The 24516-nt window shown below is 48.3% G+C and overlaps 1 long non-coding RNA gene across 12 annotated transcripts in view; it reads left to right on the top strand.

The window, feature by feature from the left end:
- The first annotated feature begins 516 nt into the window (after positions 1-516).
- Positions 517-24516, top strand: part of LOC118915071 (uncharacterized) — a 223206-nt gene continuing 199206 nt past the window's right edge. For 3 of the 12 annotated variants that reach the window (XR_008996150.1, XR_008996153.1, XR_005025872.2), the window contains exon 1: positions 1187-1419. This is a non-coding gene — a long non-coding RNA (uncharacterized LOC118915071). Of the gene's footprint in view, positions 638-1169; positions 1420-2395; positions 2632-17280; positions 17299-24516 lie in introns of those variants that run through there. The other 9 variants (XR_008996154.1, XR_008996152.1, XR_008996151.1 and 6 more) reach the window with 9 other exon arrangements.

Here is a 24516-nt window from a genome sequence, read left to right as displayed (position 1 = left end):
GCCCCCTATAAACAGAGGTCTGACAGTCGCAAGCCCAGAGACTTGTCCAGCTCCTCTCAGGGCGCCAGACAACAAAACAAAACAAATGATTATAAATGAATATGTGTAGCAGGTGGTATACGAGCACCAGCTGAAAATATGTTCTTTTTCAACAGAGAACTATTCAAGTGAGGAAGAAGCCATAGGAGAAGGTGAATACACATGAGAGAGGGAGGGGCCAAAGACCCCTGGGTGGGTTGAAATGATAGGGCAATCAGGGCGCTGGGTGGGGAAATGAGGGGCAGCCTTCGCTCCCATAATAGTGAAACCACCCGTTGCGTGTCCGTGTTTACCACGGACTGTTGCCTCCTTCTGTGGTCTGGGTCCAACTAGTCTTTGGTCCCTCCTCCCCATTGCCTCGCCCCCTAAATGCTCAAAAAATGACAGAGGCTTCTCCTTGCATGGGTCCAATCTCAGGCTTCTGTAGAGAGAGCCAGATGAACGCATCCCACGCAGGGGGCCGGCTTTCTCTTGTTCCTGTATAAGGGAGAGTTGGGCATTCTAGGGGGCAAATACTTCTGAGCGGAGGAACAGCCCTCTGCACGGGTGTGCCAGTCGCAGCCCTTGGGGGACAGCTGGAGACGTCGGAGGTGGGAAGGTGCGTGCACCCCCTTAGCAGGCCCGCTCACGCTGGTGGTATCCAAGGAGGCGCGGGGATCTCTGGGGATGAAGCTAAGTCCGCAGGGTTCTGCGCCAAGTGCTCGCATCTCAGAGCATCTGGGGGGTTCTAGTTCATTTAACTCGCCTTCCCCATCTGGCAAGTGGGAAGACTCCCTGCTCCCAGGACTCCCGGGGTGGGGAAGAGGGCAAGCAAGGCTGCGGGAAGTGCGGCGCACACGCCGCGGGCGTCTCCAGGGCTTCGGGTGGGCTAGCTCGGCCCGGCGCGGGCGCAGCCGGGGGCCCCGGCCCGGTGCGGCGCGCGCCCTCCCCCGCGCCCCCTCGGCCCTCAGTCGCCCGGGTCGCCCTGCCTCCGCGCCCCCGCGGCCCTCGGCGGCTGGGTGCCCGCGCTGTCCCGGCGGCGGGCAGAGGGGCGCGCGGGGCCGGACCGGGCTGCCTGGCGGCGGGGCGCGCGGGCGCCCAGGACGCACGCGGCGGGCCGGGCGGCGCGCTTCCCCTCCCCCGCGGCCCGGAGCGCGAGCCGCCGTGACGTCACGGGCCGCCCGCCAGCCCCGCGCTCCAGCGGGCAGAGCGCGTGCGGCCGCCGAGCACATGGGCCCGCGGGCCGGGCGGGCTCGGGGCTGCCGGGCCCCGGAGGGGCGGCGAGGGGCCGCGAGCGAGGATGGGCCCCGGCGCCCCCCGGCGCCCGCGCCGTGGATTTCCTCACGGAAAGGGATGTTAGCGGCCCCGGTGACCTGCGGAGACGGCTGAATCCACCTTCCAGTAAGTTGGAATTTGCTCTCTGCGTTTCTGGAAACTCGCAAGCCTCGGCCTTGAGGGTTGGGACGTGCAGTGAGGAGTTGGACCGAGGAAAGGGGCTTTCGAATTCCGACCTGTGTGTGTTAGCCGTGCGCTTTCCTCATCACCGGACTCAAGACTGGCAGCGCGTTTGGGCTTTGGGGAGGGAAGGGGGAGGGGAGGAGGGTGACATCGAATGGCCCGTGCATAGAGATAATGCTGGATTTATGCACTTAGGATCACCTAAGCCCTCAAAGTAGACCCCCTCCAATCAGAACCGATTTGGGGTCATGGGTATGGTTTAGATGCCCCTTTTGAGAAACTAGAGGTCTGGAGCTATGTGATGCTCCCTTCATCCTTTGACAATCTCCTCCCAACCCCCTCAAGGTGTTTTCCCAAGAGCCAGCAACTCTGGTTTTTGAAACTTTCTCTGCTTTTGCATTGCGTTTACAAAATTTGCTGGTGTCCCCACAAAAGAATCCGTAATTCTGTTCCGATGGGTTGTTGCTTTCATTAGGTTTACCCTTCCTAGGCTAATGTGCTGTCCTTTTTGCCAGTGTTTGTCGTCCGGGTATAGACTTTCAGGAAGGGCAGCCATGGGGCTGCATGTGTCCGTTGTGTGAATACACCATGAATTTTCCTGATACTTTGCAAGCATGGAACATTCTTCTGTCCATTGGCAGGCCCTTCCAAAGGCGAGACAAAAATCACTTGCGAGGGTTTGTAAGGAGAAGAGGGTGAAGTTTGGGTGTTTCCTTTCTGGTCCTATGCTCTCCAGAGAGGCCGGCAGCTCTGTCTTGCACAGTCCACCACTTTGAGTCCGTTTAGTTGCTGGAGGAAACCATGGAGAAACGTGTGTTTGTGTGTGGTGGGTGGGCGGGGGCCTTGAGCACGTAAGGACTGTATCTGCTCTGCTGTTCAGTTATAGGATGTCACAGGCCTATTTTGCATACTGGGGTTGACAAGTTGAGGCTTGTTCCTTTGACACAGCCCTGTGGTCACAGCAAATCTTTCTAAAGCCCTAACCAGTGGAGAAGGGGGTTGTATGGATACTCTGAACCCTGACTAGAACTTCCTGAAAGATTTATTAGGAGAAAAACCTTCCTGGAAGCAGCTGAAGGACAAACACAGAATCCTTGGCTGGGCAGAAGCCTCGTGGGCTGGTCGCCACTGTTTGAGAAGAGTCACATCTTGGAGGTGAGGACGGCCTCGTGGTCTAAGCCGTTGGCAGGCGGGCAGACTAGAATTCCGCATATGGGTCCGGTGATGGCAAGACTGGGTGGGTCTGGTACGGGCAGTAATGCTGTACCCATTGAGCTCCCCGAGGGGATCTGTAAGGTGGTCACATTGTTTTGCCTGGTTAAGGGTGACTTTTTGTTGTTGCTTTTTGTCCTTTGAGTGCAGAATTTTGCATAAACCAGGCTTCTCTTGAAAAGTAGAAGCAATCAGTTTCTTTTTCTGATTAATTTTCCTCTCTCCTGTGCCCTTTCCCCTCCCCGCCTCCCTCTTGCTGTCTGGTGTGCTCTTTCTGTTCAAAGCCGGAGCTTTTCTGGGCTGGGAAAAGGGAGCTTTTTCTAGGTTCTGAAATATCTGACCCCCACTGATCTGTGTGGTTGTGGGTCTAAAAACTCAATGAATTTTTACTGTTGACATCCAACCAACCCCTTGTACGTAAGATTTTTTTCTCCCTTGAATGGCCGGCAGACAGGCTGGCTGGGTCTGGGAACCTGTGTTCACCAAGCCCTGGGGCCTTCTGGCTGCCTCGGATGGACACTTTTCTGGGACAGTTTAGCTAAGGAGTCTCCTGGATGATCAGACACCCTCTCTTTCTTCCTCTTTGTGTTTGTGTCTCTGCATTCGGTCAGACCAACAACAGATCAACCCTTCCCTGGGGAAGCTGAAGAAGACCTTGGGTAGTGGCCGGTCTGTATTCTTTGGAGAGGTGGCTGTGGGCCTGCTAATGGCTGCACTTCACCGTGTGTGTTTTATTTAGATGTGAGATGCCCTCCTGGACGCTTGGGCTTTTAATTTTGCATTTCCTTTCATAGTTGGCTGATACTCTCCCTGGTGGTTTTCTTTCTCCGGATGCTCCTTTGTGATCTCTAAGAGAAAAGGACACCATTTTTATATACCCTGTCTCTGCAGGGGGTCCTCCTGACCCAAGATGAGAACAGAGCAAGAATGTGGAATCATTTTGACCATAGATGAACTGCACTGGCAGCTACTTTTCCATCTTCCCTAGAAAGCCCCAGAAATTCTAGGCCTTACGGGAGAAAGCTGCTAAAATGGGGCTGCTGGGTGCCTCCTCTGTCTCTTCTGTTCTTCTGGCCTAGAGCAATGTAAGGAACTAGTAATAGTAATGATAATAATAGTAGTAATAACAATAAAGTAGTTCCTGTAATAACATTGAAATCATGTATCATGTAAAGCATGTTCTTTGCATTTTATTCTCCCTGCAACTCCCCCAGGCAGTAATAATAAAATGCGTAGCAATGATAGTGTTCTTATTGTGGGCCAGCCTCAGTCATAAATGTTGTAGATGTATTTATCCCATTTAATCTCCCAACACCACGTAAGACAGGATTATTATTATTATCACTATTTTTCAGATGAGGAATCCACAGCTCAGAGAGGTTAAAAATATCTCCTCCAGGCCACACAGCTGGGGAGTAGCAGAGCCATCAGGATTTGGACCGGGGTCCCCTGTCTCTTTAGGCCCAATCCCAGAAGTTAAAGGGTCGTGAAATTAAGAACAAGCAAAGGGTGCTTTCTGGCCTGGAGCAGGAGGCCTGAGTGTGTGCTCCTCTCCCCCAACCTTGCCCAGGCACAGATAGCACCCCGACACCTTGCACGAAGACACCACGTGCTCTGGCCGCAGGCCTGTTCTGTCTTGGAGCAGGCTGCTAACAGCAGGGCCAAAAAGCCTTGGGCGGGGGCTTCAGTGCTGGGAAAGTTCTAGACTGTGGGTCAGGGAAATGAGGCTTTTGGGGAGGAGCCTCAGTCTTGGGGCAGAATCTATGAGCGTTGGCAAAATGCTCTGTCCAGGCTTCTGCCTGGCTTTGTGACCAGTATTTAATTACTACATAGTGGAGAGGAGGTACCCTTTTTGCAAATGTTCATATCCTCCCGCTCTCCCTGCACTCTCACCGTTGTTCCCCCCAGAGTACCTGCCTCTCTCCTGGATGTGTTTAGGTCCACACCACAATGAACACTGTGGTGACCCCTCTCTCAAGCTTATTATTAAAAACAAAGACAATGCCAGATCATAAAATGCAAGACTCAGATTCAGGGGGCCAAAATGGTCTGAGTCATTTTTTCATTGTAGAATTATGAATTGTGTTTCTTTTATTTTCTCTTCCCCTTTTTTTGGGCTTTGGGGGTATGGGGTGTTGTTTTGCTGGTGCCTGGTAGATAATCTGAGCTCCAGTGTTGTTTGTTTACCTGCCTCTTTTTCCCTAGTTGATCGTGACCTTCTTAAGAGTAGCAGGTGGCGGGGTGGAGGGTGATGGTCATCCTCACTTGTCTGGTGGCTGGCACAGCCCTGCTGCTTGGTTGCATCAGGTGACTGTCAAGAGCTGCTTTGTTTTAAAGGAAACAAGCAGTGCCCAGTCTACAGTCATTGTCTTTTTAGATGTGGAACAGCCTGACATGGTGGTAAGTGAGGATTTGCCCCAAGGGAAAGGACCCTGAAGAAAGAGAAGGAAACCAGAAAGCAGCAGAAGGCATCTGGGGACCTCTAAGGGGTGGTGTAGATCTGGGTTACTCTGGAGCATGTTGCTTCACCTCGGTAAGCCTCAGTTTCTTCATCTATAAAATGGGGTTTCGTAGGTTGCTGTGCAGAGGAAATAGGGCATGAGTAGCAGGCTTTTAGCAGGGTGCCTGGGCTCATACTAAGCCCTCGGTGAAAGCTAATATTATTACTGCTACAATTATTGGGTTTATTATTTCCTGTGGTGCCTTAGAGTCGTGGTTTCTGAATACATTTGAAGGTGTTAAGGTAGCATTCTGGTTACATAGATCATAAGATGGCAGTGACTTCATCAGACTTCTCTGCAAGCATCTGAAAGACACACTGGCTAATATAAAAAAGACAGAGATAAGAAATCAGGAAAGCTGCTTCTAGGAGAGCTGCAGAGGTGGGGCTCAGAAAGGACAGAAATCAGAGGGTGCTCAGCTGTCAGCCTGCCTTTACAGCTTAGGTTGTGAGCTGCTATACAGGGAGAACAGTAGCTTCTCCCTCCCAGGGATGGTGCCGAGCATTTAGCACAGAGGAAGCAGCTCTCGAGGAAGACATAAGTGCATTTGCTATTATTTATGATTCTACAGGACTCCTTTTTTTCCTGGTAAACTACCCCAACATTTGCTATGCTGTTCAAGATTGATTGATTGATTTGCTCGTTTACTGAGCAGTGGCTGTGTGCCAGGTGCTGTTCTAGCTGCTGGAGGTCCTGCAGGGAAGGACAGAGACATAGTCCTTGCCCTCCTGTAGCTTCCATTCTAGTCAAAGTGGCCTGGCCACCACAATGCTAATAGATGTGAGGTGCTTAGCAGAGGCCTGGCAGGTGGTGGTAACTATATGAGAGGTAGTTGCTGGATTTGTATTCTATTTCCCTTCCCAAGTTTTGTTTTTCTTCTTCTACTTGCAATGGACTGAATGTTTGTGTCCCCCCCCCCCCCAATTCATATGTTGGAATTCTAACCCAATGTAATGGTGCTTAGAGATGGGGCCTTTGGGTGGGAGTTAGGGATAGACGAGGTCATTAGGATGGGGTCCTCAGGATAAGCTTAGTGTCCTTATAATATGAGACATCAGAGAACTCTCTTCCTCTGCATGAGGACACAGTGAGAAGGTGGCTGTTTGGAAGCCTGGAAGGCAACTTTCTCCACAAACCGAATGGGTTAGAACCTTGATCTCGGACTTTCTAGCTTCCATAACTGTGAGAAACAAACTCCTATGAAACAAAGCTGCCCAGTCTATAGTGTTTTGTTATGGCAATCCAAGTAAACTAAGGCATACTTACCCTTACCTGATACACCATATGTCTGTCTTCCCTCAATGAACTGTAAACTTGTAAGGCCTATGGCTTACAGCCATTCATTCATTCATTTTCATTGATTCAACAAATACTGTGGTCCTACTCTGTGCCAAGCACTGTTCTAGAGGTTGGGGATGCAGAAAGGAGTAAAAAGATCGCTGTGCTAATGGCATGTGTTACAGCTGAGATAGATAAAAAACAGTAGACATTGTAAGTGAGGACATGCATAGTGTGTGTGGGTGGTGGGTTCTATGGGAACAAGTAGGGCAGGTCAGGGGCTGGAGGGCTGGGCTGGGCTACGGTGTGAAGTTGGCTGGTCAGGGAAACCTGTGCTGAGAGGCTGCCTTTGGAGCAGCCCTGCAGGAGGTGAAGGAACGAGCCTAGAGGATGGGTATTTCCGGTCCTGGGAAGAGCCTGGGTGAGGCTGAGGGCAGGATTGGATCTGGGAGGTGTACGAGCAGCAAGGAGGATGCACTGGAGTGGCACGGGCAAGGCGGACAGGGAGGGGAGACCAGGCAGCAGGCAGTGGTGCTTCACAGCATCGGCAGGCCTTTCTGAAGGTGTCTTTTTGTTGTTTAAATTGAGGTATGACGAGCACACAACATTGTTAATTCCATGTGTACAACGTGATGTTCCATATTTGTACATATTGTATAACATATTGTGTCTATTGTATAGAACCACAAAAGTCTAGTTAACGTCCATCACCGTATGTACATAGTGACTTTGTTTTTACTCATTGCAATGGGGAGCCCTTGGAAAGCTTTAAACAGAAAACGGATTCAATCTGATTTAGCTTTTGAAATGGTCAGTCCAGCTGCTGTGGTGAGAGGAGACAAAATCGGAGTCAGAAGCCAGGGGACCAGAGGCACATACGCAAGAACACAGGTGCTTGGTCCTGGCTGGTTGTAGGGGATGTGGCCAGAAGTAATGGGCTTCTGGACTATTTGCTGCTGCGTCCCCAGCCATCTAAATCTGCTCCGTCTGATGAGGCAGCCACTAGCCTTACGTGGCCGCCAAGGTGAAGCTTGTCTGAATGGAGTTGCAATGTATGTATGTGTAAAATACACATCAGATTTCAAAGACTTAGTGCAAAGAAAGATTGTAAACTATCTCATTGATGAATTCTTTAGTGTTGATTATATAATGAAATAATATCCAATTTAGTTAAATATAATTCATTATTAAAATTAATCTCACCTGTTTCTTTTAGCTTTTTAACACAGCTGCTAGAAAATCTAAAAGTACACCTGGCGTGCATTCTATTTCCATCAGAGAGTGGGGCTCTAGAACAATGCCTGTGATGTAGCAGGCATTCAGTGAATGGAATGTGGGAATGCCGGGCCACGGGAGATTCTGCAACGGGTAAGAAAGCACCCGCATATTCACCAAGCTCCCAGGGTGGGAGAGAGGCAGATTGCTGATGGTGACTGCTAGGAGCTGGGGGAGACGTTCAAATGGACCACGGGCAGCTGCGTGTGGTGTGGCTGAGAATCCTTGCCTTGGAGGGAAGTGTGATGAGGGGGTCTCTAGTCTCAGGTTCCTGTACTTGAAGACAGGGAACTGAGAGGTGAGGCTCCTGTGCCTGGGGACTAAGAATGAGGTGGGAGAGGCTGGAGGGGTGGGCTGGAGGGTGGGGATTCTCAAGAGCCTTAATGACCCGGCAGAAACATTGTAAATGGTCCTGTAAACTCTGGGAACCTTATAACCAAGGAGCAACTTCCCAGACTTATTTAAAAAGGGGACAGATGTGTGGGGATGGGGCAAGAGTGGGGGTTCCAGGGGGTGGTTCCAGAAGAGAGGAGAGGCTCTGGAATTGGGGATTCCAGGTCCTTGTTAGACCTCTTTCCTCAAGTGAAAGAAATACCAGTTTATCTTTAAAAATCTGGGGGAAAAGTCTCTACAAGATAAATCGAGTTAAATACCATCACTGTTTTATCTTTACTATTGCTTTTTTAGGAACACAGTTGTAGTTATGTTTGTCTGTGTTTGCATCCTAAGTTTTCTTAGTTACCATTAGGTTGGAAGTATTCCTGAACACTGTTACATGCACTTTGTTCATGCCCTTTTTATTACTTAGATGACGTTTCTGTTCAGTGACTTTTTTATTGCTTAGTCATTCTTTTGATTTGGATGCTTAGCCACATAACAGACTCTTTTTATATATCAAGTTTTCTACTTTTCAGTTAATTTTTTCTTCTCATAAATCCCCAGTCTTAAGATTATTGCATCATGGCCACTGAATATTTAAAAGTTTTAGGTAAATATTGTGGCTCATTGAATTTGTATTGAAGCCAAATGTGCTGTTTCCTGGTGAGATATGTGGCGTCTGTTGCCATCTATGATACACTGATGTCATTAACATCTATGTGTTACATGTCATACGCACCTGTATCAGTTTTTTCCTCACTTTCATTTGTTCAACAGATATTTGCGCAATGCTTAATGTGTGATGAGTACTGTTCTAGACCTTGGGTATTCGGTACTGATCAAAACACATGTGGTAGCAGTTCTTAGGGGCTTATTTAGCAGGGGACACAAAGAAAGAAACAGCAAATACAAAAAACATTGTAAGGAATGTGAAAGAATACGAAATAGAATAATGTAAGAGTATATTTTATATGGGATGAGGGAATTAATACTGGAATCTTGCTCTGGAGTGACACCTGAGAACTTAACCTGAAAAATTAACCTGAGGAAGAGTGAAGCACAAACAAAACGGAGAAGATTGAAAAATATCACTACCTATTAAAGAAAAAGCACATCAAAACAAAACAAAAAAAGCTATAATAATAAAAAATAGCATTCCCAAAAGTCAATAACAAGAAGTTAGCCTCAGAGCACGGTAGGTAGGTATGAACAAGCAGTTCTCAAAAGAAGAGATTGAAATGGATGGTACATATGGAAAGTTCCCTAATCTCACTAATGAATCCTGGTTTATTGAGGTCTGACCTGTATGTAGTAGAATTCACCTTTCCCAGTACACAACGCTAAGTATTTCAATAGGTGCCAATTACTGTGTAACAGAGCTTTTGTAATCATAGACATCAAGATACGGAATATTTCCATCACCCCCCCACCCCCCCGACTTCCCTCCTGCCCGTTTTTAGTTCATCGTATCCCTCACCTCAGCTTCTAACAGTCACTGCTTTGTATTTGGACCTTAGAATCTTACCTTTTTCATATAAATGGAATCACAGTATATGCCCTTTGAGTCTGGCTTCTGTCGCTCCACAGTGCATGTGAAATTCTTCTGTTGCATGTTTCAGTAGTTTGGTGACTCAGGTTGCTAAGTAGCGTTCTGTTCTGTGGATAGACTACTGTTTCTTTATCCATCCTCCAGTTAAAGGGCATTTGAATTGTTTTCAAGGGGTACATTTTTCATGTTTTAAAATGTGCCAAAAATTGGTCCGACTCAAGTCTTGGCCAGGCTGTGTGGGATAGGGTCCCCCAACTCAGTTGGCCAATGTATGAGGTTGCTTGAGAGTCCACTTGACAGTAGGCAAAAAACTGAAAACATCTGTGCAGTTCCACTCCTAGGTAAATTTGATAATTCACAGCTCATGTGATATGTTACTGAAGATGCTAGAGTTGGATGTGAATGTCTAAAAAATGGGCTGGAAGAATCTAGATCAAACTCACCGTCATCATCTGGGAGAGGCATGAAGGGATGAGGCTGGTGGTGAGGGTCAGAGGGTACTTTAACTTTACCTTTAATGCTTTTTAAAATAAGAATATAGACATGTATATCACTTACACATTTTGAAAATATATGGAAAGGAAAACAGACTGGGAGCATACATGTTCATGGTGGTAAATTCTGTTCTTTGAGTTTTTAAAAAAAATAGTTTGAGGGAAGGGTGTTCCAGCCCTAGAGAAGAGCATGTGTGAAGGACCCAAGGCAGGAAAATATCTGGGGTGCTCACAGTGTCAAGAGACTCGTGTGGGTGGAGTAAATGTCCAGGGTCCAGAGACACAGGATGCAGTCCTGGGTGAGCAGCTGCCTGGTGGTGCAGGGCCTTAAAGTGCTATTCCAGGCCTGGGTCAGCTGCTGAGTGGGGTGGGGCCTGATTTGATCGACATCTTTGCTGTGTAAACAGTGGACTGGACAGTCTACAGTGAAAGCTGGCGGCCTGTTTGGAGGCTCTGTTGTTGCAGCAGTCTAAATGAGGGACTTGGACTCGGGTTCGTGCAGTGGAGAGGGAGAGAAGAGGATGAATTCAGCATTTATTCTGGGGATAAAAAGGACTTCTGGTTGGAAGGCAAAGTTGGAAGGTCCCAGGTAGGGCTGAAGAGGTAGCCAGGAGCCTGCCAAACCCAACTGGGACACTTGGACTTATCCCAAGGGCTATAGGGAGTCACGGAAAGTTTTGAACAAGGGCAGAGATGAGAACAGAGTGACACTTCGGAGAGCTCTCTCCATGTGTGTGTCCCGGGTGTGGCGTCTCCAAGGAACAATTCCGGCTAATGTAGTTGATAGTGCATTGGTTAGCCTCTTGTTAAATGCTTGGCTTTTCCTGTTTTTCAAAAGGACATAGGAGAAAGAAAAGGTCCTCTGTGTGGAAAGTCCCCTGGAATTTATGAGCGAGCAGCTGGAGCAGACGGAGCAGACGGAGACTGCTTCCGTCATTTATCGTGACAGGGCATATTCCATCATCCCACAAAAACAATGATTCATCCAACCCGGGCCAGGACTGGGATCACCTCAGCCAGTCTTCCCACTTAGGTATTTCGGGAGGAGTTCACTGGCGGTGCTTCCCTTTATACAAAACAGACAATTGCATTTGGTCCCTGAGAAACCCAGGAAGCAAAGGCCAGACCGGCCCGGCCTGGCATTCGGAGTACCTGGAACTTCTTGCAGGCTCTGCTTCTGATTGGCTTTGCCTCCCCCTCTCCTCCTGCAGGGCTGCCTTCCTCTCAGACCACCCGGGAGGAGAGGGCGGCCCAGAAGTGGGCTCTCTCGCCGGAGAGGAGCTTGGAGTCCTGCCTCCTGGCCTTTGCTCTGTGCAGAGTTCTGGGCTGGCCAGAGCCTCTGTCCTCTCCCCAGGCCTCAAGGTTGACTGGTGGCAGAATCTCTTCCCTATCATTTCCCTGGACATTCCTTACATACTTTCTCCATTAGAAAGACATTCCTTGCATAGCTCTTCTGTTAAAAAAGGAAAGCAATGGGTGTTGAAAGAAGGGAGGGTTGCCAGGGAAAGGGCAGGTGATGATTTCAGTGATTGTAGCCTATGGAAGTTGTCTGGGCAGCCGCACCTTTGACAGCACAGTAAGGTTTTCACATTTTACGTGAAGGACTCCTGCCAGTCCAGCCTTGACCACGATGACGCTGCCCTCTCACCTTCGGCCTGGCAGTAAGTACTGGCAGTGCCGGTGCCAGGATCCCCCGACCCCCAGGACCTCCTACCTCCTGCAGGCCCGCCCTGCCTGTGTCCCTGCTCCCACTGCCGGGAGTGAGCTTTAAAAGGTCAAACTAGATCCTGAAACTCAAGGACTTGAAAGCCTGGAATGATTTCCCTTTATTAGTCCAGTACCTGCTGCATGACAGGTCCTCAGCGAGGATGCAGTGCATGGAGCGGACCTGCCCAGTGACTGAGCTCTGGGGTTGGAATAAGGACCCAGGCCTCAGTGGCCCTAAAGGCTGAGTACTTTCCTCCCAGGGCACACACCTGTGGCTTGGATCAGAGGCAAGGCTTGTCTGGCCAGAGGCTGCTACGTAACGTGGGACTTGAGCCATGTTGAAGCTTTGGAATGAGGTGATTTCTTCTAGAGAATTGGTGTCTGCAGATTCACTTGGAACATTCACATCTCACATAGAGAAGCAGCCAGCCTGGGAAATGAGATGGGTTTCAATCCCTTTCCTCACTTCCTCTCCTAACAAACTCCTACTTATGCTTTAAGACTCAGCTTAGGGGTCACCTCCTCCAGGAAGCATTCCTCCTTCTCCCCAAGCTGAGTGTGACCATCTGCTCCAAGCACCTTCCTTATGGGGTATGCCAGCTTGCACCCCATTGTGTCATTCTGCAGTCGTGGGCTCCTGCCAGGGCTTGCAAACTCAGCTGCTTTGGGGGGTAAGCAGAGTACATAAATTAACCAGGTGGGCCCAGTAAGATACAACAGGCAGTGTGCAGCCTGGTCAACAAGCAGTCTTTTTTCTAGAAGGGCCAGAAGGGAGATCCAGCGTGTCCAGAGCTTCCACTTTTAAAGGAGAAGCCAGTAGACCTTTGTTTTTTTCTTAATGTAAACTGCTGATTTTCAAATGTTTCAATTCAGATTTTTAAAAAAACACCCACAGGCCAAACAAAGTAGAGCCTGTGGCAGATGGCTCCTCCCCACCCGCCCCAGCCAGCAGTTTACAAATCACCTGGTTTGCAACCATTGCACAAGCCCCTCCAGACATGATGGACTTTCTGTGCACCCAGCACCTAGCAGGGAGCTGCAGGCCATGGCAGCTTTCTGCTTACATCCTTACTGGCCTGCATGCTGCAGATGGGCAAACCCCCACCCCCACCCCCACCCACTGCCCTGCCTCTGGCAGGGTATTAACCTTTCTTCCTTTAGAATTGCTTCTTCGGCCACTTCCATGCTTTTGTGATAGGCAGCCTGCGCCTGGAAATATGATCATTTCTTAGATTCTTTTTCCCCTTCCCTCTTCCCTCTCCCACCCCCTCAACACATGTGGGCTTTTTTCTTTTTCTGGAGGAAGCCAGTCCTTTTGTGTCCTGCAGGGCCTATAGCCGTAGGTGTTTGTGGGCTGTTACTACACAGTGGCGGTTTCCACCCAGTTAGCCACCGCCGATTTCCAGCAGGGCAGCATGCATGATTTTCAGACTTCTCTGCATTCACAGTGACCCAACAGGGCAGAAGAGCCTAAAGAATCAAAGCAGCCACCGTGTGGGAGAAAGCCTCGCCCACTTTGTGCAGCTTTCCTCATCTTATTTTTCTGGGCATTGTGGAGGAACAGTTCCGTAAGGACGTGGTCGGGAGCTATAGGAGCTTCATACGTGCCTGGAACCGTGTGACGCCCTTGGGAATGAGCAAGAAGATCTGCAGAGTTTATAGTCTGGAAGATCTGGTCCTGCCTTTGGGAGATGCAGAGAGAAAGCACTGAAGCTGATAATGAAGCGTTAATGGAGCTAACACAGCATAATGTTATTTAGTATTAATAACAGCTATAATAAAGCGGCATCATAGGGACATTCAGCCCTGTATGCCTGCGTTAAGAACTTTCCCTGTATTCATTCATGTAAATAATAAATATTAACTAATTACATTTAAAAATAGCAGTTGAACAGTTAAGTTCAGTCATCTCACAGGTACTGTGTCTCATAGACGCACAGCTGTGCAGTTGAGAAGAGCATGGGGATCCCTCAGAGACACCCCCCAACCCCTGCACAAGTCCAGCAAAGGGCCACAGATTTTCCACGTGGTGACCACCACCACGGTGAGGTAGTGGTTCTCAGAGATGGGCAAGGATGCGCGAGCTGGGGAGTGAAACAACTAATGGCAAGGGAAGGCTTCAGAAAGCAGGTGACTCGGGTGGGTCTCTGGGGACTCGTGAGGGGGTAAAGGACACGCTCGGTGGGGTTTAAGCACAGTAGGACGAGATGGATTGGCCTATTACAGAGGGACTGTGAGTCTCTGTTTCTGATCTCTGAATGGTACCACGAATTCCTGCCTCTGACTGCTTGGGAGGATTTGTAGCACAAGTGATAGTGTATTACTAATAGTGGCTAACATTCTATATGAACCTGCTGCGTGAAGGGCCTCGTGCCGCCTGCCTCACTTGCATGACCCCATGTACCGCTCAGCACTACCTTTTGGAAACATTATCAACCCCAGTTTTCAAATAAAACAAACTGAGGCTCAGGGTTGGTAACTGACTTGCTCAAGTCTACACAGCTATTAAAAAATAGATTGAAATCCAGGTCAGAATGCAGAGACTGGATTTGGAACCAATACATTAACTCCAGGAACCCAGGAAATATAAATATGAGTCCTCTTACCTAGATGACATTTTTCTTTATTCCCACCCCCACTTTCTGATCCCGCTCTTCTTCAGACCCCAAAAGGGAAGGACACTTTTAACTTTGGCTACAGATTTTAGATAATATAACCCCAAGTCTCTGGTTCTAAACTAGACAATCTCAGGGTAGAGTTTGAGAGAGAAAAAGTAAGGGCTATCCCAGGTGATGTGAGTTGGAGATAGGGCTGGCAGGTTTTATTTTTTGTGTCATTAGGCTGTTTTCATTATAAATAGGAATTGGTGGTGAGGGATGTGTTGGGATGGCAACGAGATTGAATGAGCTCCAGTGAGAGGGAACCTTCTAGGCCCCTGGCCCAGCAGTCTCCTCTCTTGCTCTTTCTTTGATTTCTGAACAAGAAAAAATATGTGCAATCTTCATTTGCCCTCCTGGTCATGCTTGTCAGTGGCTTCCCCGTACCCAGCTCTGCTCTGGGCTGAGTGAGTTCCGGTGACAGTGTTCATCAGCCCTTTCCTTTATGTCCCGGGCCCCTTTTCTGCTTCTGTCTCCTCAAACTCTTTTGCCAGCCTGCCAGGTTTGAACCTCAGCTCTGTCACTAAGTAGCTGCATCAACTTCAAATCTCAATGCCTACTGTCTTTGTCTGTAAAAAATAATAGGTGGGGAATCTGAGTTCAGATGAACAAATTTAGGGCATGTATCTTGTCTTTCTCCTCAGCATTGTATCAGAAGCCCTGGGGGCTCACAGGTCCCCTGTTGGTTGGGGAGACCTGCCTTCCAGCTGGCAAAACTGCTGGGTTGGGGGTCGGGGAGGGAGGCAGGTCCAGGCCTGCTGCATACTTTACCTCTGGCTCCTTAAACCCCACGTAAACAGGAGGCTGTAGAAGCAGGCAAAATGGAAACCAGACAGGAGCACTGTGAGCCATGCAGATAGAGAATCATTTTTGCCCTGTCCGTGTTCCAGATTGCCAGTTTTCCTGGTTGAAAGTGGCCCTTAAGGTGAGAGGAAGCCCTCTTGTTGACAGGGCCTCTTTCCCCCATCAGTACCCCTTTTCCCACTGTTCCCAGGAAGGAATTTCAGGGTGCTTGGGTGGGCAGACTGAGCAAGAGAGAACTCCTGGGTCACCTCTGGACGTCTTTGGCCAAGGAGTTTACCCTCATCGATAATCTAGAAAGGAACACTCTAGGTGTGGTGGGTGGAACTCAGTTCCTGTAATCGGATGGCCACAGATGCCCTCTGGCTTTAGCTTTTCTGTTCTTTAGTTCTTTGTGCAGCGAACCTACCTTCTCTTCACCTGTTTCCTCAGCTGTGGACTGAGAGGAAAGGCAAGGTTTAAGTGAGATAGTGCATGCAGTGTGACTAACTTGGTGGAGTGATAACACATGGAGAAAGTGCTCTGCACTGTCCGCCCGTCCTGGTCGCCTCCTGATGAATCGACAGTCATGTCATCCTAGGCCTCTGCCTGCCTTGCATTCCAGCCTTTAGGCCCAAATTAGGGGAGGCAGGCAGGCAGGTCCCTCTTCCAGGAGAGGGACCCATTCCATCAGCAAGATTTATGCACTCATTTATTGCATCAGGCCCAGAGCGTGGGCTTTTTACAGCTAGGAGCTCTGCCTGGCATTTTGAATCATTCTGATACTTAATGGCAGAGACCACCACAGGCCACATGTAATTATTTACATGCGTTAGAAGCACAGAGAAGATGGAAAGCATAATGGATAAAAGCAGAATCTTTCTGTTGACTTAGAGTCAGTTTGAGTTCTACCTCTGTCTTCAAAAGGCTCAGAGCTCCTGGGAGGAGTTCATCTCCTGAGGCTCAGTTTCATCTTCTGTAGAACTAGAAACTAAATAGCATCTACTGCATACTTTGCTGTGAGGCTTGAATGAGATTTCATGCGTTAAGAGCTTCCCTGGCAGGTGGCAGGTGCTCGGGGGCCCTGCTTATTACTACCCAGCCTGCATGGTACCCAGGTCCTGGGCCTCCAGCTCAGTAGGGGCTTGGCGGATACATGTTGAATGAGTGAGGGTGTTTAGTGCTTTCCATTTTGAAAAGCCCACTAAATGTGTTTCTTCATTTTTAGATTCCTAGCTTTGGAGTCTTGGGAATCCAGATTTATGCCCTGTCTCTGCCAAGTGACGCTGATTGCTTCCCTCCTCTTTGACCTGCTTTCATATTTAATCTGGAGTATTTAATTCTTAAATAGTCTAGGTGGTCAGTATTGATTTCCTCATTTTATAGATGGGGAAACGGAGGCAGAGAGGTATATGACTTTCCACGGTCACAGCTCATAAGTATTAGAGCCAGAGCCAAGATTTGAAGCCTGGCAGCCTAGTTTTAGGACCCATGTGTCTTAACTCCTGCCCTGAGGTGACTGGTACCTCAGGGGCTCCACGGTTGATTGAGATGCACAAGGCGGAAGAGCCTGGGGGCACCTGCGGGAAGGTTGTTAAGGGCGCTCTCTGCCGGTGGGAGTGCGGCTCAGGGGAGCTCGGGAGCCACAACGTGAGCTGAAGCGTTGGGGGTGGGATCAGAACATAGTAGCCCTTTGTCCTTGTACCACAGACCATATCGGGTCCCATCTGGCAGCTCCAAGGAACGTCCACATTCTTTGGTCCTTCTGGAATGTCACTGGATCCAGTCTGGGTCTAGGGGTGGGGCCAAGCATTCGGTGTGGTTCCTCCCAAGGGTTTTGTCCTTTGTCCTCAGATCCTCCTGCTTGGGGATGGCTCCTCCTGTAGATGATCAGTGCAGGTTCACGTCCAGTCCGCTGTCTGTACTCTGCTGCTCCTGCAGACCTGACCCACCTGGGGAACGGCTGCCTCTGGGCAGGTCGACACTAATCCGTGAGAGTGGATTAACGCAGACTCACTCCTTTCCTCCAGTAGGACCTGGGGCCCAGCCACACTCCCTCCCGGCCAACAAACTGATAGCTGGGGAGTCGCACTCCTCTCTTCCCAGATTGACAGTGTGGTTTTCATTCTGGGAGGAATAAATTAATGCTTTTTAAAGATGAGAATGTCTCCCAGCTGTTGAGTGGTTTAAACTTCCAGATGTTCCTCTGCGCAGGAAGCGGAGAAGGGTGCACTACTGGATCTCTCTTAAAAGTCGATGCCCAGAGTGGTTCATTATATTTCAATGACTTGCCTGTGTTGCCCCGGGGAGGTGTAGTATTTCCCTCTAGGGAAGGAGGCACCCTTTTGCTAGAGTGACCTAGGTGAAACATTTTGCAAATGCATAGTGAATGAGGACAAACGAACTGGATTTGTAGGTAGAACAACTGAGTTCTGCTTCATGCTGGCTGTGTGGCTCTGGGCCTCTGGGCAGAGCAGATGGACTCTCTGAGCCTCAGTTTCTAAAGCTCTAAACTGGGGGTGCTTTTTGGTAACTAGGGAAAGCATTGCTGTCTGGAATGACAAAGCGGTGTGAAGATGTTAGCTCTTAATGGTCAATGAAAGGTTGTTAAACAATCAAAGAAGAGATTAGATCACCCTGACTTAAGGTAGGGATATGAAGGCCCAGAGAGGTTGGGGCTTATTCAAGCGATAGCTGGATTTTGATGTCCAGCATGATAGCTAGTGTGTGGCTGTGGAAAAGTCTGAATTGCAATGTGCTATAAATATAAAATATTGCAGTGGGTCACCTAAGAAAGGAACCCAAGTTAAAAGGGGCTGGCAGTTGGGCATAGCGTCTGCCCTGGAAATTACATGGAGAGCTGAGGAAGAATTTTGAGCCAGAAAGTGACATGATTGGATTTGGGGTCACTTCATTACAGCTACTTTGAGGAGGTTGTATTGGAGGCAGGGCCAAGGACCCAGTGGCAGGAAGACCAAGAGAAGGAAGAGCACTATTTCCAAAGCCCATTTAATTTTTTTTTTTTTCAACTAAAAGTCTTTATATTCAATGTGGCATGTATAATACCATCCCACATCTGTCATCCTGTCTTGGTGTGTCCGCATAGGTAAGACGCTTGGAATGATAAGCCCCTGAAAGTTGTGGGGATTTGGGGTTGGTGGGGAAGCTTATTGCTAACAGGCTACTGGCCTGCCCCACTGACAGCGAATGCATATGGAGGCAGAGCTCTTCAAACATATAGAAGAGAGAGGGACGTGAACACTAAAGTAGGCAGCTCCTGCTCATAGTATGTGTGAATTCAGTCTAACAGCTTTTTAAAAGAATTGGCTTTTTAATCAAAGTAATACATGTGCATATTTAAAATCAAATGGAGAAGGCTTATATGGAAAGCCTATGTTATCTCCCTCTTCCTGCCTGCATTCTGTCCTGTTCCCAGCGTGAATGGGGTGGGGTCAGTCTGTACAGAAGAGGCTCGGCTGCCCTCTCTCCACTGGCTTAGACCTTAGCTGGGCTCACCCCTGCAGAGCTGTAGAGAGCAGCATGCCTGCCTATCTTTTCCTCACCCACTTCCCTTATCTAGCATGTATTTTCATGTTGGTAAGGTGGGTACCATCCACGTTCTCGCTTACATCCTTAATTCAGACTTCGGTGCTCTATCTGCAGCATTCATTCTGAAAGTTGAAACATTGGTAAACAGTGTTTACATGAGTATGCCTTTCTGGACAGACTCTGTCCTGGGATTTTGAGTCACCTCTTCCTTGTGAACTATTTGCTTTATCCTGAGAGCAGTTGCTTTTGAACTCTCAGCTCCATCAAGGTACCCCAATGTTTCCTCGGATCACCTTCTTGGGGACCCCATAGAACCTCTTGTGCCCCTTTATTCTGGTTACCATGGACCTGTTGCCGGGTTCCTGGGACTTCCCTTCTCTGCTCTCCATGGCTTTTCTGGGCTTGAGCCACTTTTTACTGGATTCCCCCATCAATCTCTTTCCAAGTTGCTCCCTTGTTTTGCAGATTGTGTGATTTATTAGGTACATAATCTGAAACTAAGTAACAACTTCTCAGTCTCATATTATGCCTGTTCATTTTATCCAGGAACATGGATCATCATTTCTTTTAAATAATGCTTATCTTTATAAGGGTGTTTTTCCTTGTAGGAAGTTTAGGAAATGTTAAGTTGCTCCCTTGTTTTGCAGATTGTGTATTTTATTAGGCACATAATCTGAAACTACGTATAACTTCTTCTTAGTCACATATTACACCTGTTCATTTTATCGAGGAACATGGATCATCATTTCTTTCAAATAATGCTTATCTTTATAAGGGTATTTTTCCTTGTAGTAAATTTAAGAAATGTTAAGAATATAAGGAAGAAAATACAGTTAACACATTTTGCTGTATTTCCAATCTTTCTTCTTTGCATATTTCTTTTAAGTTTGAGATCACCTAATGTTGACAGTTTTATTGGATTTTTCTCTTACTGTAATAGAAGTACTTCCACATGGAGTTAAAAGCAGGCTTTTAAGTATCATTTGAAAGCAACATAAGGTTGTATCATCCCATTGCAATGATAATTTGTCATTTTCCCAATTTTGCCTTTAAATTTGAGTATTAAGAATATTTGTTATATTTTTCTTTCACACCAGTGCTGAGTGTTTTTGTATGTGTGTGTGTGTGTATATATATGTGTGCGTGTACATGTGCAAATAAACTTGTCTCCATCCTTCAGATTTCCTTAGGAAAGATTTCTGGAAGAAGAATGACCAAATCAAATTCTAGACATTTCTCAGGCTCTTGATGCCTGTTAAGGGGCTTTCCCATTTAGTTTTGTCAGACATTTTCCCTGTATGGAGTTGCTTTCTTGTTAAACTGGGATTTGGGGGCCAGGTTGATGTGGGTCTTGCTGTGGGGAAGGAAATAGCTCTCTGCGGGGTTTGGGTTTCTCTTCCCTACTGCGCTTTGCTGCTCAGTTGTAGGACTGCAGTGAAATGTGTGCCCTGAGGGTGGAAAGAATCCTGGCTTGAGCCTGAGGACCAGTCATGGTCGTCTCACCTGAGAACTTTGGAAGGTCACTCAGTTTCTGTCAGCCTTCCTCTCATTGCTTAAGGGTAGATTATGACCTCCAGTTTAGGGTTGCTGGGGCTTAAATGAGCTAATAGAAATCTGAGTGCTAAGGAGGGCACTACCATATTCCATTTTGGGGATGCTTTTGTGGGAATCAAAAGCATAGGTCTTGGGTGCAAAACCCGAGAGCTTAGGTTCTGCCTATGTATGACATGTTTTGGCTGGGTGTGTATTCCTTGTGGTCATTCAGCTCACTGGGGATAAATGCCTATGTCACATGGCCTGCAGAAATTCCATTAGGTACGGTACCCCCAAAACAATGACCATGAGAAAAGTGCATTTGCATCCTGATTACCTGCCACTTACTACCTGCCTGGGGCAGGTGCTTTGCTTCCTGGACCTTAGTTTCTTTTCCTATAAAATGAGGATACTACTGCCAGGCCTTACCTCCTAAGGTGCTTGTGATGGATGAGGTGGTGTCTGGGACTTGATTGGCCCAGTGCCCGAGCCTGGGCAGTGCTCAGTCAAGGTGGGCTGTTGGCGCTGGTGCCCTCCAGCAGACCTCACGGGCCCCTGGGCTGAGTCAGGCCAACCTACAGGGTAGCTTCGCAAGCTGGTTGCCTATGGCTTTTGGCAGGTAGGTTCTTACTTTGGACTCTTCAGAGTCCAGAAAGGGACCCATCCAACTTTATCATTTGACAGATGACAAAGTCAGACTCCAGATGGTGAGTCATTCTTTTGGAATTTTCTCACTGTTCCCATTTATGTGTAAAGGGAAGAATGCATACACACCCAAGCAGATAGGCACAGACTAGATCTGGAAAGATGCACAAATAAAATGCTGTGAAGGGGACTGGTGGCGTCTTCTGCGGCACAGGAGAGGAAGCTCAGTATTGACTCTGTGACTCTTCTCATTCCACTGGAAATTTTTACCAGGTGCATGTATTAATCAATAAGCAATAAGCTCTTCAAAACCCACCAGGTAGTAATAGATCTTTGATTGCTGTCCTGCTTGCTTCCCAATGCGTAAGAAGCCCTAGGAGTGTTCACAAATCTGTGTGTGTTCTAGCTGTCCATCTGAGTCCCAGCTGGAGTACTTCCTTTCCACTACACAGAATGCCTCCCACCTCCTTCTGGCCTCCCTCTCTGCCTCCCAGATTCTACCAACCTAAGTCTGGAGTCCTAGACACCCATCCTCTGGTTCTCAGGCAGCTGTGACACCCTCTAGGGGGCCTGTCTGCGGGCGCCTTGGGCCTAACTGAGCAGGCCTGAGGCTGGAGGCTGTGGCCTCTTCCTTCACAGCCCCCTTTCTGGCCCAGGCACCACCCAGTGCAGAAGGCAGAGTCTGTGCAGTCTGTCCCCTATCCTCCTTTGAACCAGGGCCTGTTCCAAGAATCTCAGGGCTGCTCTGCTTGCATGGAAGGATTGAGCTGCTCCCCCAGGCCCCATGCACAGAGTTGGCAGCTCCCTGGAAAAGTTTCTTTCCCCCTTTCTTTCTGGCACAAAGGGTGGATTCTCTGCCCTGCCCAGACTATGCATCCCAGGGGTCATTTGAGTTAAGTCCTGAGGGAGCATATTGCTCTGCAGCCTCAGCAGAGGGCAGAGGCAGAAAGCCCGAAACCCTCATCTTCCTCCCTCCCAAATGTCTTTGATCTTCATCCTGGCTGAGTCTCCCTCCCCCCATCTCCACCAGCCCATCTGTCACAGTTGGTGAGCCAGGCTGTTAGCACCGAGTTTTTCTCTCTTTGGAACAACCATCGTTAATGGTGAGCAACTTTTTCTAACCAGTGACCAATTCAGCAATCATAAAAGTGTTTATAGGCCCCCTTTTTGTTTTTTCATCCAAAGAGAAAATAGCCATATTGATTCCCTGGCTGGGAGTGAGCAGCGCGGTAGCATATCTTCTCACTACTTGGCTTGTCTGCTTTATTAGAATGAAGTCCATTACGAAGATGTTCCAGGGCTTTCTGGCCCGCAACACCTGGGCACATTTCAGCAGAGCAGAGCCAGCTTTCTCCTCTGTTCATTCTCCAGGTAGACAGACCTCTGACCAAGGACATCTTACTGTTTATCTAGTTCCTCATTGTACTGATGACAGCGACCAAGGCCCAGAGTGGGTGTGACATTCCGGAGAGGGAGCCTCTAAGATTCTGGATAGTTAAGACTCATTATTATTGCTAACGACAACAATAGCTCCATCACCAATAACAATAATAATAATCTGAAGAAGCAGCAGAAGCAGCCACAAAGTGTGGGCGTTTAGTGTTCAGCTGGGACGGGGAAGCCTGGTGGCGTCTCATGTCTCCCGCATGGCAGCACAAACTCTCTGATGTTTGTAGTTCTCCTTGGCCCGGGAACGTATTTTGAAATGTAAATGATAAAGCAAACAAACCCTGTTTTCATTGAAGCTTTAGAAAACTTGCGTGCAACCTCTCCACCGTGGTTTTGGAGCCAAGACAGGCCAAGTTTCCCTTTCCCGGTGGGGAGAGAGGAGCCCTAAGGACAGTCCCTCCGTAGAGTGAATGAGTACATTCAACTTGATGAAGCTCGGCGAATTAGCGAAAGGTGGGCGCATGTCTGACCCAAGTCACCCTTTTATGTGTGTGTTTGTGGCCAATTTGTCTTTGCTCGAAATGGAAAACTGACAAGATGGGCTATTTTTTGCTGTTAAAAATAATTATACGCCAGATGCCATTCCAAGTTCTGCGCCTCAAGCAGTTAAAGATTTTTGGATCTTTTGCCCAGAATTCCTGTTCAGAAGGTAAGCTTGTTAGCATCTGAGCCAAGTATAATAATAATGATTCAGGTCAGGGATTACAAAGGACTCTGTGATGAGCAAAAAACCAATTACTGCATATTGCATATAATGAAACCTTTTACATGTATATGTGTAGGAGATGGGTGGTCCCAACCACAGAAATTGGGGTTACCACTGCAGAATTAAACCTCCATCGTCTGTAAGTTTGTTCTTGGAAGGGGTTGGTAGCCAGTTCCGCTCTCCCTGGTAGCCAGAGCTTCCCGGTAAACCTTTAAGCCAGTGAGGCCTTCAGGGGTTGGCTTTGTATTCCTCCTTTTGTAATGCATTCTATAACAAGAGGGTGACTCCTCAGCCCAGTGTAAAGAGCTTATTTTCTGGAGTCGGACTTGGTTCGGCTCTCAGTTCTGCCACTTACTAGTGCGAACGGGGAGCAAGGCTCATCTGTTTCCCATCTGCAGAGTGAGAAAAAGAATTCTGCCTTTGCAGACTGGGAACATGGACCAGAGAGACGATTTCTAAGATGCTGCCTTAGTTTCCTAGGGCTGCTGTAACAAATCGCCACAAACCTGGTGGCTTCCAACAATGGGTACTTATATTCTCCCACGGTTTGGGAGGCCAGAAGTCCAAAATCAAGGTGTCAGCCGGGCCATGCTCTTCCAACGGCTCTGGGGAAGAATCTTTCCTCGCCTCTTTGGCTTCTGGTGGTTGCTGAAAATTCTTGGTGTTCCTTGGCTTGTGGTTGCCTCGTTCCAGTTTCTGCCTCCACTGTCACATGGCCCTCTTCCTGGGTGTGTCTCGGTGTCCTGTCCTCTTCCTATAAGGACCCCAGTCACTGGATTTAGAGCTCAGCCTCATCTGGTTTGACCTCATCTTAACAAATTACTCCACAAAGATCCTTTTTCCAAATAAGGTCACATTCTGAGGTTCTGCGAACATGTGAATTTTGAGGGGATACTATTCAACCCAGAAGAGATGCCTAGCATGTTATTGCAGATAACATCCTAGCAGCACTGGTATTTTTATGATTGTCACTTATCAGAGGTAAGGAGAGATATTTCTCAAGTAAGACGGGAACAAGCCTGGTTATTTGGGGAACAGAAGAAGGGCCAGATGGCAGAAGCAAAGGGGGCAGTTGGACTGGCAGTTGGAGAGAAGGCAGGATGGGATCAAGCAACTGGCTCTGTGGAGGGGTGGCCGTGGCCGGAGAGGCCATGTTGCTTTGTTACAGGTGAGAGTGATGGCAGCTTGGTGGGGGTGGTGGCCAAGCAAGCGGAGAGAAGAGGGTACATTCTAGGTTCTCTGATCCCTTGTGTGTTCTCTAAGTCACTTTGGCCATGGTCTCTATGTTGCTGTGTCACCATGGATGATGAATGTCACTTACGTTGAG

The sequence above is a fragment of the Manis pentadactyla genome, chromosome 3 (assembly GCF_030020395.1).
Source record: "Manis pentadactyla isolate mManPen7 chromosome 3, mManPen7.hap1, whole genome shotgun sequence".
Lineage (NCBI taxonomy): Eukaryota > Metazoa > Chordata > Mammalia > Pholidota > Manidae > Manis > Manis pentadactyla.
This window is presented reverse-complemented; position numbering and strand designations above follow the sequence as displayed.